The sequence below is a fragment of the Hyposmocoma kahamanoa genome, unplaced genomic scaffold (assembly GCF_003589595.1).
Source record: "Hyposmocoma kahamanoa isolate Upper Pololo Valley unplaced genomic scaffold, ASM358959v1 99879, whole genome shotgun sequence".
NCBI lineage: Eukaryota > Metazoa > Arthropoda > Insecta > Lepidoptera > Cosmopterigidae > Hyposmocoma > Hyposmocoma kahamanoa.
The window spans coordinates 2,769,984-2,789,731 of record NW_020656077.1 but is presented as its reverse complement, the minus strand read 5'-3'; the positions used below and the strand labels follow the sequence as shown (position 1 = coordinate 2,789,731).

Sequence of the window (19,748 nt, the reverse complement as noted above, 5' to 3'; positions counted from 1 at the left end):
GACAAGTCACGTGTGCCTGTAATTTCACCAGTAGTTAGATTACATTTATTATTATTCCCTGTATATACTTAAAAAATTTGAAGTATGTGAAATAACTTAAATATACTTCGCGTCGGGGACTGAAATGACAAAAATTAAATTAGATCGGACCGTTGCCATTTTGGAAATTTTGAACACCTAATTTATTCTACTGACGACACGAACATTGGTCAAATAGCAATTAGTGTCTAAAAGAAAATTGTAGGTACCTTTCTACAGAGTATTAACATAACGCAACAACGTCCTGTATTTGTGAATACCTTGGATGAAATGAGGTGAAAGTGAAATTATATATGTCGTTACTGCGATACAGCCGTAATAATGACACTGGTAGTGCAATATGAAGTTATTATCTCCATTTCTCTACACTATAATATACTCAATCTCTGTCTAATGCTCAATTTTCTAACAAAATGTGTAGTAGCTACATTAATTTGTGGTCATCACCGTAACATTACTCCTTTATTACGTAAGTACTGAAGCGCAACTAGATTCGCAAGAATTTAAAACATTCAATGGATTTGACAACTTCATAGTACCTACAGGGTGGTATGGTTATTTGTACCTACAGAACCCTTGATAGGTGCACTTGCCATTTCAAAGCAAGCACTGCCGTATGTTGGTAAAACTATCGCAATCGTTGTTATAGGAGACCTAAAATCTAAACACCGTGGCCTAGACAGCTTTTCCGACATCAATAATTCTTAGCGTTGGCTTCCATGTGAACCTCACTGTTTTCATTTATGTATATGAACAAAAAATAGTAACTGTAATCAACTACCGCATTAGCTTTTTGTCATTGACTTGGACACAGAATTCCCAAAAACCAGTGACCTCAGTAGAGTTAAACCATAATCCAACACAGGAAGACGCTGTTATACGTTCTCGGGATTTGATCCATATTCGATTTTAGGACGACAAGGTATGAGATGGGTCATGTAGGTACGGCAACAATAAGTTTGACATTCAATTGCAAAACTTTGTAATATGGCGGAAAGTACAGAATTGTTGAGTGCAGACTTCAAGTACTATATCGACCGCAAGACCTCGACGCCGCGTCGCGCCGCGGGCCGCCAAGCTGTATTTTATGGTCATACGTGGGGTGCACTATAACTTTCCGGAATGAATAAGAAAAAAATACTATAAATGGTCAGAAATGAATTTATTGTTTCTCAAAATATTCTCCGTTAGCGTTAATGCACTTTTTCATATGAATGAACCAATTTTGAAAACATTTATGCCACTCTTTCGTGACAATCTCTGAAACATATTTTTCAGACTCTTCGACAGCCTCTTCAGGTGATGAAAATCGTTGACCGCGTAACTGGTTCCTAATTTTTGGAAATAAATAAAAGTCACAAGGTGCCAGGTCGGGACTGTACGCGGGAAGGCTCGTAAGGTCAATGTTGTCCACCTTCAAAAATTCATTTTATCTGTGTGGCCGTGTGAGAACTGGCATTATCGTGGTGCAAGATGATACGGCGTTTACGGTTATTTTTACGAAGTTTATCAATAACTTCCGGCCAACAAATGATCGTGTACCAATCACTATTCACGGTACAACGATTCTCCAAAGCAAGAGTAGCCACGTGTCCAATTTTATTTAAAAAAGAAGTAATCATCCGCTTAGAGGCACTTTGCACGCACTCCACTTTGGTTGGTTTCGGCTCATCTCGAAAGACCCATACGCTCGATTGCTGCTTTGTTTCGAGATCGTAACTATAAATCCATGTTTCGTCACCTGTTACTATGTCCCACACCAAATTTGACGCCCCTTCGTTGAATCTGATAAGCATGGCATTGCACCAAGTGACGCGATCCGTTTTCTGAGCCTCAGTCAAATTGTGTGAGATCCACCGAGAGCACAGCTTTTTCACACCCAAATGTTCGTGTAGTATTGATTGTATTTGACTCATGCCTGTGCCTAAAGATGCCCGAATCTCATGGTACGTCACAGGTCTGTCTGTATTGATCACAAGGCGCACAGCATCGATATTGTTGTTGTTCACATCAGCGGACGGGCGACCATCACGAAATTCGTCACTGAGGGTCCTATTCCAGAACTCTACTCAATATTCAAGTCAGGACTTGAGTATTGCAGTGAGCACTGAAAATTGAGTAGACTTCTAGAATACGACCCTGAGATTCACACGACCGCGTTTGAATTCTGCAAACCAGCTGTAAATAGTCGTCTTGCATGGTGCTTCATCGCCAACAGCAATTTGAAGCCAAGCGAAGCTCAGCTGAGCTGTTAAATTACACTTAAAGTCGTAGAAAATCATACTACGAAAATTTTCACGAGTTAAATCCATGGTGATGTAGACAACCAATTTCTAAAATGACGCTATAATGTAAAAACAAGTAACAGTCAGATGACTAACAGTCAAACTGTATTCTACAGCCAAAGAGTTGCATTTGTAAATGTTGTAATGACTTTTTAAATATTGTTTATGTAAGTGACCAGTTCCGGAAACTTATAATGCGCTCTATGTGCACAGCGGCATTTTCCACTTTTCGAACTAAAAAAAGCTCAAATATAAAGTATCTAAATACAGAATATAAGGAATGGTGTACCAATAACTACATATTTTAGTGAATTTTACTCTTAGTACTGCTGTTAAACACATGTTTAATACAGTGTTATTTATTAAAAATTCGAAATATAATGCAACAACATGTTGCAAATTATTCTTCCAGAAACAAAAACGAAGCACACAAACGACGCATAGCGAACAAAGATCACGGCTGGTTATTGATATATTAAAAATGCTTTTATTTCATATTTATTTGTAATTATAGTCCGTTTTTAGTGAAGATGGAAAAATTTGACAATTCGTTGCGCAAAAGTGTTGCCCGTTCTCAAGTAGCTAGTGATTGCAGTCGATAAATATGAATGAATGAATGAATGAATTATCGACTGAATATTGGTTACGCTTACGCAATGATTGTCCGAACTTGTTAAATTTGAATCATCATCGGCCCATTATTCGTGCCACTGCTGGGCTACTATTGCTTTTATTTTTTTTTATTATAAATTAACATTGAAAAACGTAAAAAACTGTATAATAAAAATATACGTCATCTTTACTTATGCTGGTAATTGGTATATGCGAGTCGTTATTATATTACTTATTATAGACAAAAGTAGCTACTAAAATTTAAACAAATAAATAAAATGCCGTACGGGCACAGCGGGCCGGCTGAATTTGCCGCACTCGACTACCACTCCTTGGCTTGTTCGGATGTGCTAACTTGCGCTCGCGCTTATTACGTTTCTTTTGTTAGTTCACGTTATTGTTACGTACGTTGTTAAGTACATTTGAATTGTCAACTTTTGTAAGTTCATCACATCTATTAAAAATCAAAAAGGGAAATTTTGTGGTTTTTCATTTTAATTCAGTATAGATAATCAAATCCAACTATCATTATTAAAAATGTATATGAATAAAAACGAGTTCAGGTGGTATTCTACATAGTCTACAATAGGGCAATAATTTGAACGTGCGTCTGTAGATACTTTACGAATTGATTTTGATACTCGCGGGCCAAACGTCAAAATAAGAGTAAAGACGGCGATAACGCAATTACTAATCATTAGAATGTTATAAGTCTCACAATTCATACATATTTTGGAAACTATTATCATCTTTCCAGCCTATCGATAAATCTATCGACAATAGCTACATGACTATTTAAAATTTTACGAAAACTGGCAACCCTGCAAATGTCAAATTTTTCCATCTTCAATAAAAACGGACTATAGTGGATTGTAACACCCTATCACAACCCATGTTTGTATGATGCTATTTTGTGTACTATATATGATGCTATAAAATTAAATACATACATTTATTTTGGACAATGATCGCTACCGATATTTAATTATATTTTACGTATTATGTATATGTATATATGTGCATGATGCCCGCCGCAGGCTATGAGCCAGTCTTTCAATCAATCGACTAAACGTCAGTAACTATCTTTCATTCCTAAGCAACCTACCTTCAATTCTGATATTATAATTATGATTTACGCGTATGATACTATTTGTAAGTAGATACCTAGCTAACTAATACACCTCAGTAAGATGTGTGCACTTAATGCGGTTTCTATTAACATGTTGGACTATTTTACGTTGTAGGGAGGGACGAGGGCTTCCCTATTTATATTAATAGTGACCAGAGCTTTTTGTTTTTTATCTTAGCGTTTGTTTATTTGTTGTCAATGTAGTGTAATGTGGCTATGTTGAATTGATGGTAATACTGCACATTCATTATGTTTTATTAGTATACTTACACTGCTCAATACTGGTCAACAACACTAAATCGAGACAAAAATATTAACATGCTTCTTATTGCTATGATCGGACAATGCACAAAAATGGCAATTGTGAGATAATTCTCCATGCCCTGCACAGTGATAGCGGTCGTCACCGAATGTTGCGCTCCACTTGTTTCGCCTGCCCAACGCTGGGTTTTTACCATTTCTCACTACCGGTAGATCACCACTAAACATAATAGCGGTTTTAAATTGCAGCCGATTTGCGGATCCAATAACCGGCACCGCTGCCTGCCGGCGCTATCAATTGAGACACCGAACACGGCCTAGCCTCTGGCGACTAATCGAAAAACGAAAATCATTTTTGTCATCCGATCCGGATAGCGGAGGATTGTGATATAGACAAATAAATTAATAAAACTTGAAATGCTTTTACTCGATTAAAAGAAGAGGAGATAGATTAACAAACAAAAACAATTTTGGCAGAATTTTCCCTGGAGGCTTTGTATACTGTGCAGTCAATGTTGCCGACAAACTTAATTGTGCTAGCATAACGATGTAGCCTATAGCAAGTTTTTAACTTTGTGTTATCTTTGTGCCTGAAGCGGAGTCATTATGGAAATTTATTCATAACAAAGCTACAAAGTATGTATACATAGGCTAATTGTATCAACCGTCGTGCGCATTACACAGCCCCGTCACTCTAGACGTTAACGTCGTATTTGGTCAGTTATAGGTAACTGCCAACCTCTCGCAGACCTCTCCCTCATTGTCTACCTTGGATCTTTAAGAGCTCAGACGGTGCGTCCGCAAATATACCAATTTTTTTGCGTCATGCGTAGTAAATCAACATCATGTACACCTCGGCTCAACGAATCCACCGCACGCCGCCGACGCTCTAGGAAAATTACAGCCTATACTATTACATATACCTACTATACGGATAGATATATTTACACGTATATATGAATGAAATGGCAAACTATTTCAACTACTTTGTGAGCACACAAGAACAGATAGATAATAGTCACATAACACGTCATCCACATCGTAAAAAATTTTAAATAATTAGATAAAACAAGATATAACATAAGGCTACATTTAATAACTCCGTAACTACTTCATATACCACTCTTATGAAATGATTTTTTTTTCTACAAATTTTGTACATTCACACGTTTTTCTTCCAACACAAGTCGATTATATGATGCCAGTTTGTACGGAAGTTGAAAATTTTGTAACAGAATTTTCGAAAGTCGACGATCAAACGTTGTTTGTCATAATGATAGGAAACTAGGCATAAGTTTCAAGCTTTCGAACTTGTTGAAATAAATCACATATACAAACCAACTCATTAATTAATTGTCATAATAACCGCATAAAAGTGACGTCGATTGGATGTATCTAAGCACGACTATTATAATAATTTTTGAGTTTTTCATCGTCAGAGTCTCATGCGAAAAATAAGAAAGATCAACTAATAAGATAGACAAGAGTTAGTAAAAAGATATGCGATTGGAGGAAATGTCACAGTGGAGCAAAATATATAATGTGTATAGGTATGCTTATACTTTGTAGGAGATACGCGGGACGACGTGGGCAGCGCAAGCTTGGCAAAAATTCCATATAATACTCTTTATCCGCAAGTCGTGCTGTTGCCTATAGGAAGCAGCTCAATGGCTTCGAATCAGGCCAGCTTAATTGACACAAAGAAAATCGAACGCTCCAACTGGACTAATCTGGGCTATAGCGTTACGAACATCAACCGCGTTTACGTTCCAAGGATAATACGAAGTAAGGAACTTTAGCAATTTTATCGTAAGAGTAACTTGTGGATTTGAAAATGTCATTGTGTTATTAGTTTTGACTGAGAGTTAGACTAAATACTTTTTACTGGAGCGTGCCAACGTATGCTTCGATTTCTAAGAAATACTCAATAAAGTAATTGTAGTCTAGCAAGAAATTATAACGTTGGTCTCAGACGAAATATAAGGTGTTAACTAGGGTTACCATTCCGAAATTTGAATAGTCCGGACATGAAGCCTGACGTTTGCAAGAAATTCCGGAATTTTCTATAACAAAATAAAATCGAACTTAACTTAATTACTCAAATTTAATTATTCAAGCGAACTGCTAATCTGCATAGTACAGATCGTAACTCTGAAAAAGGTCAAAATTCCGTCTTATATCCAGATAGCGCTGATCAATAGCCTGAAAGTAACTTATATTATGTAAATGACTGTAGATATCAATAAATTCATCTTTAATATGAAATATAAGTAGTCAGTAATATTATTCAAATATTGATCATGAGCTAGTTCATGGCTAGATCAGGGCTAGTCGCCAGTATGGATTCCGATGAGGGCGATCTACTGGGGATCTTTTTGTGTATGCCTGTCACATATGGAGCGAGGCTATAGAAAAGCAAGGCGAAGCACATTCAGTGTCTTTGGACATTTCTAAAGCTTTTCACAGGGTCTGGCACGCAAGCCTTTTAAGTAAGTATTTTACAGGATATATTACGGAGAGTATGCGATGGAATTACACGATTTAATTCCGCCTTCCCCTTTCCATCGCCGGGGAACTAGGCGTAGGCTTGGGTTCTATGTTGTGCATATTCCAAAAATTCGCACGAAGCGTTCTATGTCCACATTTAAATGGCGAACGGCTATGGAGTGGAATTCCCTGCCTGCAGACTTATTCCCTGAACGTTATAACTTGGATCTTTTCAAGGCGAGAGTGAATAGGCATTATTTAGGTATGTATGCTCCATCGTCCACCTCATCGTCACTTTCCATCAGGTGAGATGTAGGTCAAATGCGCGCTTATAATTTATAAAAAAAAGGTATTTTCTGAACTTTGCCAAATATGCATGTCAATGGAATATATGATATCGCGTGGAAAATATTTTTATGCGATTTTAAAAATTTACTTTCCCGAGCAAAAAACCAAATTTATAAATATATCGCAAACTTAATCATGCTGAGTATTTCGAACGAAATGAAGAAATACCGTGACATCGACATTCCTTTTTATTTTAATAGTGAACTGGCCGGTTATAGATAAAAGGTTTCAAAAGACGAGGTGAGGTTTTAATTACTAATAAAGTGTGGTTATTAACACGTGAGTACATTGTTTCCATAAACCTATTTGTCGGAAAATTACATTTTTGCGATAACATTCCTTCAAAGTAACTATTTTGAGGTAAGTAATTGGCTGTAAAATTGATCGTAAGTAATGTATTATACGTCTACCCAATATAGAAAATATGTAAAAGTTATCTGATGTTTCGAGGCGTGTGCCGCGACCAGACGATCAGTGAAAGTGTCCCTAACAGCAGTTAGCGGTACTTTAGGTAACCCACTGAGAATCACTACGTAGGGAAAGTCAGCTCAGGTTACGTTAACTTTCAGTCAAATTAAAGGCTATACAATTGATATTTGTTGCGAAGGTAATTGTTTGAAATAAATTGGTGCAATACGCAATATATTTTTCTAACGAGCAAGCTAAAATCGTCTAACTTTACAAACCGTTTCACCCGAGCCGTTACCCCTATTAGAGCGTTTTAAAATTAAATCCTGACCTACATTCCTTAACTTACATTAAAAAATATTACAAAAACTCTGCTAGATAGATATAAAGCAAAAAAAGTGATAAAACTGGTATCTAATGGAAAGTACGACTAAAACAGAATTAAATTGCCTCTTATTTTAAATCGAATTAATTTAAAATATTAGACCTCTATGTCCTTGCGACATTTAACAGTTGTCAGGTGACTAGCCTAGGGAAGAAGGGATATGCTCCCGCGAAAAATAATATCAATAGCATTTCAAATAGCCGAGAAATCGAGTGTCGCCACATTGTCAGCTTACTTCCACTACTCCTCATGGAAGAATGGCATAAGTGGAATTACGTCAAACATGTTTAAGAAAAAAAAATATAACCCACATCCTCTCCAATTGCAAAGGATGTGGGTTATATTTTTCTGTGTCTAATGGAGCAATAAACATGTTTGATGTAATTCCACTTATGCCATTCTTTCTTGAGGCGTGCGATTGTAGAGGTACATCTCAGAAACTCAAGTTATTTTCAACACATATACCACAATTTAAAAAGTATATTTACTGCTCTTTTGATATCTAACCTTTATAGGTAGCCAGTAGCGTAAAGTTGATATTAAACTGGAATATTAAACTTTGTACAATCTCAAAGAGGAAAAGCTTTTTCTAGTTTTAATTAAAACTAAGATTGCAATTCTAGAACGCAACGAAACGGAATAATTACTTAGACAGGGGTGTGCTTGCACTGGCGGCATTAAGTCTGCCTTTCTATTAGCAACTGCATAAGGCTTGCATATAGACATAGGCTAATGTAAAAAACATTTGTCAGCTCATAGTAAGACTTTTATGAAAACTTCTATTTTAACACAGCATTTACTATTTTTTCGTAACATTGTTCCTATTCTTTATTTTTCACTATTACTTGGACTATTTACCATTTTTCCACGTCCATACTTTAGTTTGTCAGAGAATAGATTGAGTAAGCGACATGCCTGTCCATAACAGTTACAGTGCCACTCAGAGTTTGAATCACAAAGATCTAAGGAGCACTGCTGCTGTGCCCATCACCCAGAGACATAAGTTGACAAATCCCATATGTCAGTAATATCATCAGCACCTTACCCTTACCTTAACCGAAACGCATAGATACTTCGGAGCTTGTTACATAACGATGTTTGCTAGATCGTTTTACAAATTAGAGCTATCAAATGCAAAAAAATATGGATTTAGATATTGACTTAGTTTAAACACAATTCTAAGATTTTTTATTAAAGTTCAAAGTAATCCACTAGTAATTAATTAATTGGTTAACCAGGCGGTAAATAGCTTTGAACATCATGACATACTATCATCAAAACTAATGCCTCTAAAGACGGAGAAGTCAGACATTCTTTAAAAATGGATCGGTTCAGGCGGCCTACCACAACCTCTTAAAACAATATTACTTTAACCTTACATTGACTTTTCATACCATGACGCGCTTAGCTTATTATAATGTTAAAACTATAATATTTTATTGGCAGCTTAGTGACTATTCATTCACTCAGTTCGTACTATGACGCGACTTTAACATTACAGTAATATCGTTCATATGTCAAATTTAGTAATCTTAAAATAGTTACTCGGACGCAGTGAAAACAATATTATTTTCGAATTTATTGTCTAAGTATTGATTTGTTATGATTAAAAGTTATGCTGAACTTATTTATTTACATAAATCTCTTCAATATTTTGTTTATTTTTTAGTTAATAGTACATAGGAAATAATTTCTCGTTAAATAAAAATACGCGATGCATAATTATTAGTAAAAATATAACAGCGACATCTATATGCTTCTTGGCGACACTAACAGTTGACACTAAACTGTAATTCCGAATTCACAACGTAACTATCAAGACTCAGCTTGTTTTGTTTGTTTTTATTTATGAAAATGAGGAAAAATAATAGAAAACAACGTAATTTTGATAGATTTTACTATTACATACTTTTCTTTTTTTAACAGTTAATATTCACTGAATGTAAATAACATTAAGTACTTAAACATTATACTACCATAAGACAATTCGGACCATCACAAAAGAAAGAGATGGCATTATATAGTTCATATAGCGTTATTTCTTTCCTATTTTTACATATTTTTACTAAGGAATAGACAATATTGAGAAATCATTCGTTCTTTAAGTCAATGGTTCTTTCAATCACTTTTTCAAAAATAATTCATTACTTGGTTGACAGGTTTGTCATGGTATGATTAAGTGATATTTTATTAAGCTTACTTTATGCTTACATTGAAATAAGATTGTTTTTGGAAAGGTCAAGGTAGGCCCCCTGTTATCATAAAGGATGGAAAAAATAAAGGAAAGGAGCTGCCCTATCTACGGAATAAACGTACCTACCTAAACCAAAAATGTCCACCACAAATGGCGCATTTAGTGGTGTACCATAATCATAGATAAGTCAATGTTGACATGTAAATGTATGGCTTGAATGTTAAAAACTGTTTTTTATGTTTGCAAATTTGTACAGTTTACTGTAATCAAAGTATGATTAATTAGGCTATTATTACTAGGCAAGTAATATGCCATTTTAAGTTAAATATAAAGTTATTTACCAATAAATGTAACGATGGAATTGAATTATCATGTAATCTAGTTACATTCAAAGTTCTATTCAAATTTGACTTCAAAATGGAGCGAGCAAACGAAGATGGTATTTGATCCAATGTTTATGTTCGGCAGTCCTATAATTTCCAACCATTCTTTCATTCCTTTTTCATTTGTAAGTAAACTTCAAAAATAATGAAAACCTCGTAGTGAATTGTTTTAATAACAGAACATCGATAACATGTCCGCTTACTAGAATAACACTATCTCAAAATAATCGTCAAAATATGCTAACAAACAGGCAATCTAAAGTAACCAAAGCAAAATTCGGCAAGACTTATGAATAAACTACTTAAATGAGTCTAATTACATGAGATATTTGGGCTATTGTATGATTTATGGGCAGAAAAATAACACATGCCAGTGGAATGTAACATTCGGTTGATTTCGGATTTTCTACTACCGCACCCCTTAATGCTGAAGCGACGCATTTTTATCAATACTTCATTGTTCTCACTATCAATATTTTTGTCCATTTCATTACAATTCATGCGAATAATTCACTAAAACATTTGGCCAAACATTGGTTTTTGACATTTGACAACCGGAAACGGTTATCAAAGGGTACTATAAAAGTGGCAAAATGAGGACAGTTGCCATTTAAGATGACGTTACGTATTTTCGATTCCCGTGTTTGACATAAATCAATGTAGTGCTACCTCTTTGGGCTTACGACGGCACGCAGTGGTTAAACAATGACAATAAAATGTTTATGTTTTCACCGTCTAAATGGATGCATTTATATTACGTATATACATATAACGTTTGATTTAAATATGTCAATATAACAAATCCTTTGGTTTCCATAATCTAAGCCTGTTATACATAATTTCTGACTTGACAAAGTCACCTATATTGATAGGTATAGCCATGGTATAGCCTACGTTCTAACGTCAGCAACAGTCGGTCAAATTATTGCAAAGATTTACTACACATTCACTTTTATTTCACTCTACGGTTAAGGAACTTGTCTATCACAGAAGTAAAACCGGTGTTGCTCTAGACACAGACATATATGTCTGCGGCTCTAGATGACTAGCAAATAACTAGGCATAATTTATGGGCAACGCAATTTTCACTTGTTCAGAGATCTAATAGCACCAACAGCAATTAACGAACAAGTTTTCAAACGTAAAGTTAACCAATCACGTCATAAACTGAAAATGAAACAGCTACCTATTCCATTCAGTACTTCGCCGTTTACTTCATTACATAAGAATGACTCAAAACTTGGAAGGTTTTACAGCCAGATTCGCACAGACTTCACAAATTTCTAAATTGGTTCAGGTTTGGATATTCTGGGAAGTGCCGCAGAAAGAATTCCATTACTCTGGTACTCATAGTACAGGAAATTTTCTAGTTTGAAACCAGGCAATTGGTGTGGTTGACTGGCATAAGTATTATTATAAATCTATTTTTTTTTTAATAATACTTATGCCAGTTTACGTAACGCATAAATTGTATACGCACGATACATTTCTTTGTATCGTGAGTGACGTGTCAAGAACTTGGGCATTATGAAAATGAAACAAGTTTTATTTATTTTTCTCATAACTTAAATTAGAATTTACAATTTGATCTTCCTAGTAGGGATCATTTACCTGTATCAGGAAGACTCGCTCTTCCAATATTCTTTATCAATATTCTTATGATATACAGAAACAAGACGAAGAAGCTCACCTTTTTCGTTTTGTCTTTATTTTTAGTGAGATTCTAAAATATAGGTACCAGTCCTAAGTATCAAAACGCTTATAGTTAGATACTCATTTCTCTCAACGCAGTTAGAGTCGACCAACGCTGACTCGGTAAACAGCTTTCCACGGCAAGGGCTAGAGGAGCTGCGGACTTGCCGATGGAATTAAGGCCACACTCACACTAGCGCATTCCTATTTATGCGGTATCAAACCACGTTGCGGTTATGATAAATAATGTTTACTTTGCAGATAAATTACCTTTATAAAGCGTGGAAGTTTCTAATCTCCAGAATGTTAACTTTTGTCAAATAAAACGTGGCCAACTGCGAGTAGAACTCGATTACGCAGTACCTCATGTGCTATTAAATACCATTATTTTCTAATAAATTATTTTTTGATTTATTATTTCTGTAAAATATTCAAAACTGATTGTTTCCAGTTTTTAAACGACTTCAAAAAAAGGAGGACATTCTTATTTCGACTGTTTTTTTTATGTATGTATGTTACGCGATAACTCCATAATAATTTGTGAACCGATTTTGATGATTATTTGTTGGAAAGAGGATACCTCAGTATTGGTCCCATTTAAATTTGAAGAAAATATTCCACCTCTAAGGGTGGCAAACTAGGGAATGAATCCGGCTTCGCGCACTATCCGGTAACCCATTTCAATAAAACTTGGCAAATAGACGTAATTTCACGAACTTTTGAGGTCGGTTTGATTAGTACTCTACTGAGATTATTCGTACAATTCGACGTTAGGGCGGGACTAGCTTTTATTCATATCTTAAGCAATGAGCCAAAGTCTATATACCTAACATAAAAAAAGTTTTGAATACATAAAGAATGGCCTTAAAATGACAAACCACTATTTGCAATAAAAAGTATGTTTTTAAAATTACTTTTACCTGGAATAGATACGGCCAACCAAGGTATACATCTATGCCAATTTTAAGTCGATAACAGTAGAAGTATCTAAAAAGTCATCGACGTCTTCCTATAAACGTTTCGGAATACGGAACCCTATAAACAAGAAAACGTTGTTTCAGATTTTTTGCACGTAATTGTTTTCGAGAATCAAACTCATATCCACAGGTAGTCTATCATAGGGATCTTACACTGTTCTCGCACCGAGTCTTCCAACCTTGACGTAGGCGGCATAGTCACGTAAAACGACGGAACCATATCCACACAAAACTTGACTAACGTATCTTTGAAAGAGCTTTTATAAACCCTCTACGGAAATGAGGTATTCCGCTAGGATAATTAGTGGGCAATCAAAATGGGACATATTTATTTCTTCCATAAGCCTCAGCGAAGAACACTTGTGTTTTTATATAAAATACGCAAAAAAAACAAAGTGTTTATAATCGATGTATCATAGATCATCTCGTAATACTTTCGACAGTTTCTCGTGTATGATATAATAATTTACAACCCGTTTCCGAAATACTTTAAATGAAAGGTGAGGTTACGAAAGGCAACCTTCTTTTTTTCACTTTAAACAGTGAGATGGGAACTAAGTAGTTATTATCTGAAACAGACACTGTTGAAAGGGCCATATAATTAAAGCCACCTTTCCAACGGCGAGAAACGTACATTATGGCATTCTGTGTGGGAGGTCCATGTTCAGCAGTGGTTGTTTTGCGACTAGCACAATAAAGTTATGTATTATATACTTATGAATACAGTCCATTGTGAATATAGCCACATCAGTCGTCTTGAAGAAACATTGTCAAACTTTTCTCTAATAGGAATAGGTGCGTCAATTTGAATATTACCGAAATGTACTCGACTCCGCCTGGGACATTACTAGATTATGTGAGCGACGCCCTGTGCTGGAGCACCACATTTCCAATTAAGCGAACTCCCCGCTTCGTCTTTGTTCTACAAGTAGTCTATTCAGCTGGCAGCGGTCCTTCATCGGGAATCAGAAGCCTTGTGGTTTTAGTACTAGTGCCGGTGTTCAACTTCTTTTCCAAGTCGCTGTCTGATGAGCGGTCTAGCCCTCAGCTATGAAGTATAACGGGACTTTAAAATGTGCGCAAGAGGGTGGCACAACTTGTCGTCCACAGGGTACCCGGGGGCTTAATATGAACTTATATCCACGCAGTTTACGCCGTAAACTAAACTGCCTTTTAATTTCGTATTGTGAACTAGTAATACCAGCCAGTCAGTGGTCACGTGACACTAGGCTGTCTTCTGTGTTTGGTTGGCAATATCGTATTACAAACGTTATTTTGACATTTTGTTCACGTTTGATCTGTCAAAAAGTAACAGCAATAGCAATAGGTTATTTTTCCTACGTTGTTTTACAATCTTGCCAATAAAAATATTCTCACAGGACATTGGCGAAATCGCCATTTTTTTTGTATAATTTTTATAATAATGTTAAACTACCGTACATAGTTATTTTTACTTGACATGGCGAAATCATTGATTATTTCGATGGAGCCATAACATTTAAAAGAAGAAGAAGAAAACATTGACTTACAATTATACAATAAATCAATCAGTTTACTGTGTCTTGGTGTAGCTTTAATTGAATTGTTTTAAGTATAATTGTATAATAATTATTATAAATTTGAGTTTATATATTTTTAGACAATCGTTTCATCATGTGTGATAAATACGAATTGTTTGAGTAGCTCGAAAGTGATGCTTCACACGATAATAAATGATATGGAAAAAATCAAAAGAAGACAACTGCGAGATCGCAGTGATCCATTTGAAATGGATGCACAACAATTTATGAAAAGATACCGACTTAGCAAAGATATGGTCCACAATCTTTGCGATGAACTTGAACCGCACATGTCGAGGCCTACAAAATCCACCGATGGATTGAGACATGATTGACACCAAGGTTATGTATCACTAAAGGCAAATATAATTTCTTACAATTTAATTTATAGTCAAATATTCTTAAAATATTATTGACATTTTTCAACAAACTACAAAGTAAACATTTACCCGCGGAAGTTCGTCGACGTTTGACGTCGTCGTTTGGAAACTTAATTTACGTTTTTCTCTTCAAAAATTAAAATATAGTGTATTGATTTTATTATGTAGTGTGTTTATTAATATTATTATTATTATATAGTGTCTTTATTTATTTTCGTACATGAAATATACGTATGTATTATTTTTCTCTTAAACTAAGTGACAAATATAACACCGTAACACGAAACAAAGAAGGTAATTGAAGCAGACTGACAGTGCAAATTCAATAGGATTTTTTAAAAAGTTTAAGCAATTTGTAGCTTTCACATGCAAATAATGCAGAATAATACAAATAGTACAACCTTGATAGCCTAACGGTTTGCACTGGATGAGAAGTTCCCGGGTTCGATACCGGTAGGATCAATTTACCAAATTAACTTTTCTAAATGGTTCTGGTCTTGGTATTCTATTGTAAGACAATCACCCGGTCTGAAACTAGGGAACTCTCTGTACATACTCCCCATGAGTATCAGAGCAACAGAATCCCAGAGCAGAACCAAATAACAAAAGTTCATTTCTCAAATTGGTTCTACTGGGAATCGAACCTGGGATTAAGAACAATGGAATTTATTCCGGGGCATAACTCAAAACACCCAGGCCAAAACAACTTTCGAAAAGTTAACATTTAGTTTTATAGTTGATTGAGCAGATTTTTTACGGTTTTTAAAAAAATGCTCGAATAACTCGAGAAATCGGGTACGAGAATTCTCGAAACTCAAGAAAAAAAAGTCAGACACTCTAAGTCGTAATAAATGGCATTGTATAAAATTTAACATTTACGTATAAAATTTATTTGTAAATAATCAAGGCTACTCAATTATACGTGTGTTCAAGTAGTTTTTCACTAGAAGCTACATATGGTGCATTTTGGTAAGTTTCCAGTAGAAGCTGCATATGGTGTTTTTTTTTGCGCCTTTCAATTGTTGCAAGCAAAATTAAGCAGTACTGCTATGACATTACATTTTAAATTCAACGTTTTAGCTTTTTCATATTCCTTTACATGTCACGTTTAAATAGGTTGACCTGGGACATTTTTTGAGTGGTTTTTGTATTAGACCCGTCGTCCATTTATTTGTAAGTCAATGATATACACTTATTTATCTAAATTTATTTTAGAAAATAATATAAAAATTTAACTGCTGTAATAATAATATAATATTTATTCTATATTCATACCACGTTTATTTACATCTCATAATTCCTCGCCTGATCCCTTTTTCTCCAACTTTCAAACCCGTTTCCAAATTACATTTCATGATAGTCAGTCATGATAGTCAAATAAACACTGTCACGTGTCAAGTGGATGTTATTTCAAAGGATAGGCCTTATAAAACTAAAGTTCCTCAATTAAAACTGTTCAAAAGATGCAATAATGCACGCCTCCGTACCAATGGTTACAGATGGGCCAGGATCTCGTGGCTTAAGGTGTTTTTCCACCGGCGAGAAGAGACGAGGATTGAGAATTCTAGGGCACAATTTCAATTCTTTCCTAGCGCATCTTCGATGGTAATAGTCTGGATTGACGAGGATGTGCGAGACACAGTGGGCTGATTTCGAAAAGTGTAGACTTAAGGCTTGAAATTGTGAGAGTCGGATACTACTAGTCAATATGATAATTTTACGTTCTGGAACTTTTTTCGTATCGTTTGACGTCGTCATTCGGAAACTTAATTTACGTTTTTCTCTTATTTAAAAATATACAAATATAGTGTATTGATTTTATTATATAGTGTCTTTATTATTATATCTATTTTAGACTCTCGCTAAGGCCTAAAACATTAACTTTGAATTTTTAAACGGAGAGGCGGTATTTACCGGCAATGGCAAAGTCGACCGGGGTCAGGGACTCAGGTTCAAGAAATGGCGAACAATACGTGCCGTATCGAGCAGGACCGCCTTCTGCATTTGTACTGGAAACGACACGCCACAGAAATCCAACCGCCTCAAGCTGTTAGTAAGGCTGACTGGAATTAACCCATTTGCGGACAAAACAATTGGGATTATTTCAATTGAGGCCACATCGCGCATGTCGGTGATCTCGTGCGCCATTATTATTGTTATTATTAATTATTCACTTTTATTATTATTCATTAATATTATTTTCGTACATGAATAATACGTATCTATTATTTTTCTCCTAAACTAAGTGACAAATATAACACCGTAAGTTACCGGTAAATGTTCATCCATGTTTTCGAACGTTACATTTTACAGGACGAGCTAGTCAACTACGGGGACATGCCTCATTACAAGATTTATAACCATGATCTGCCCCCGTAGCATGGCTACTCATGATAGTCGCGACGCGCGCTTCTCTACAATATCTATAAATCTCTATAATGCCAATATTATAGAGATATTTTTTTATAAATTTGAATATTTGTATTTCTGGAACTACTCAACCGATTCAGAAAATTCTTTCATTAATAGAAAGCTACAGCTTAAAGTTCGTTCGTCGACGCACGGTTCCATATTTGCATAACACAAATTTGTACCTTAATAATGGGAAAATAGAGATGAATATGCTAGAGGCGAAAAACATGACGCGTCGCGACGCTTCGACTCTGCGCCAGTGTGAGTTAAGCCTTAGAGTCATCGCGAACTCGCGCGGGCCCACGCGAGTCAGGGCGAAAGTCGGTTTCTGTTGTAGAGTTAATAACTCTAAGTAGATAGCAATACGTTTGAATATCACACCAACAAATATTTCAATTTTTATTACGTCAATCCAGACTATTTCCATTGATGATTCGCTAGAATAAAATTGAAATTTTGTCACACAAATTTTAATTCCCGTCTCATCTCGTCTCGTCTCACTAGTGGAAAAGCACCATTGGACATTTAATTGATGACGTCCAAGTGTAGCAACACATTTAGCTGGTCATCACGACAGTATAAATACGACAATAATAACCGACTTAAAGAGATTGCCGAACATATATATTTATTTGAAGTTGCAAGTTATTTAGTGTTAAATGTTTTATGCTACCGCAGTAGCTACCACCCCGACGGATATAGAAAAAAGTTTTAAACCCAAAGGTTAAACAACCCTCGTCAAAAATCTAACACGATCTCAAGTCCAACAACGACAAATACCTATAATGAGTGTCTAACAACGCCAATAATATTAAATAGCCTAAAAGGAAATGAAATCTAAAAATTCAGTGCCAAATATAAAGTTTTGATTACAATGATATCAATAAAACGGTAAGATTAATCCGGAGTAAGAGATATAAAACGAACTCCAAAAAGACGGTAATGGTCGGATTTGGCACGCGGCGACAAGGGAAGCGGTGGCGGTCCGCGCACGGTCAACGACCACAAAAATTCGTATACATACACGTTACTCCCATTACACCGTCAAAACAAAATTTTTGGTTCTATCGGCAACGAAAAATCAAACAAATTCTAAGTAAATGAATGTCGCTGTCCTAAAATTAAATAGAAAACCATCATTATATTACATTACTAATCAAATACTAAAGTACCGAACTATGTACTTATTTTGTAAATAAAAACTTAAGACAAATGTACCATATTCAGAAATGTACAGGTAAGACCTAATTTATTACATACATGCTGTAATTTCATGTTGTAAATTTAGTCGAAAAGCGACTGTGGCAAACATTACGCTGTACAAACTTTAGATGCAAAAAGCGGAATATTCGCAAATGCCAGGTCCTGCTCAATCAGACACAAATAACGAAATGTACATATGCAATCGAAATCGCCACAAGCCTCTTTAAAGTATAAATATTCCCAATAGCGGCAGCAGGAACTAGGTCATCACAACGTTGAAATAGTCACTATACTTACCCAGTCCCTCCTAAAACTGCTTTGCGACGCACTTCTTATGCTCACATAATATTAAAAAGTCTCAGCACAAGAGTCTATGATCAGGAAATATTTCCTGGATGTTTGTCGTATAAGAGCCCTTTATTTTTGGTAGTTGTAGGGGTTGAATTGTCGGTTTAAACGTGATAAAGCGGCTTGTATCGATTGGGCGGCGCGCGGCCGCGCGCTCCACCATGGAATGAGCGCCACCCCTCAGGCAAGAGAGAGCGTGGGCCGATCGGCAGGCGGCGAGGCAGGGCGGCAGGGGCGGTTTCGGTATGCGAGTTTTTCACATTTTCCCGCTACAGGCATCTACACTCTACTATAGGGGTGTGCGGCCCTAGTTTGTTTTTATCACACTACCTATACGCATTCCCTACCGCCAGCGAATCCAAGAGCAACTATCACGTTGCATTAAACTATGTTAGTTGCACTAACCGCGTGTCGTATGTAACGAACTCAAATGCACTGTTCTTATGACAGAATAGTAAAAGCTTGTTGTATGGTGTTGTTTCTTAATCCCCATCCATTACGGATTTTTACTCGTCCTGCTACCCTCAGGTATTTAGAAGAACGCTAAAAAAAAGGATTAGGATAGATGTTTGAGAGCGATGGAAATATTTTCATATCTTTCATTTCCCATCTTTTAATTTATTTTCACCTCACTAGCTCGAAAAGG

At 35.7% G+C, this 19,748-nt stretch overlaps 1 protein-coding gene across 6 annotated transcripts in view; it reads right to left on the bottom strand.

Annotated features, from left to right (window-relative positions):
* LOC113239531 overlaps nucleotides 1-19,299 on the bottom strand; it is an 82,840-nt gene extending 63,541 nt beyond the window's left edge. For 3 of the 6 annotated variants that reach the window (XR_003311194.1, XM_026476591.1, XM_026476593.1), the window contains exon 1: nucleotides 19,052-19,240. The gene's annotated coding sequence lies outside the window, so the exon portion shown is untranslated. Of the gene's footprint in view, nucleotides 1-19,051 lie in introns of all 6 variants that reach the window. The other 3 variants (XM_026476589.1, XM_026476592.1, XM_026476590.1) reach the window with 3 other exon arrangements.
* Nucleotides 19,300-19,748: the final 449 nt, after the last annotated feature.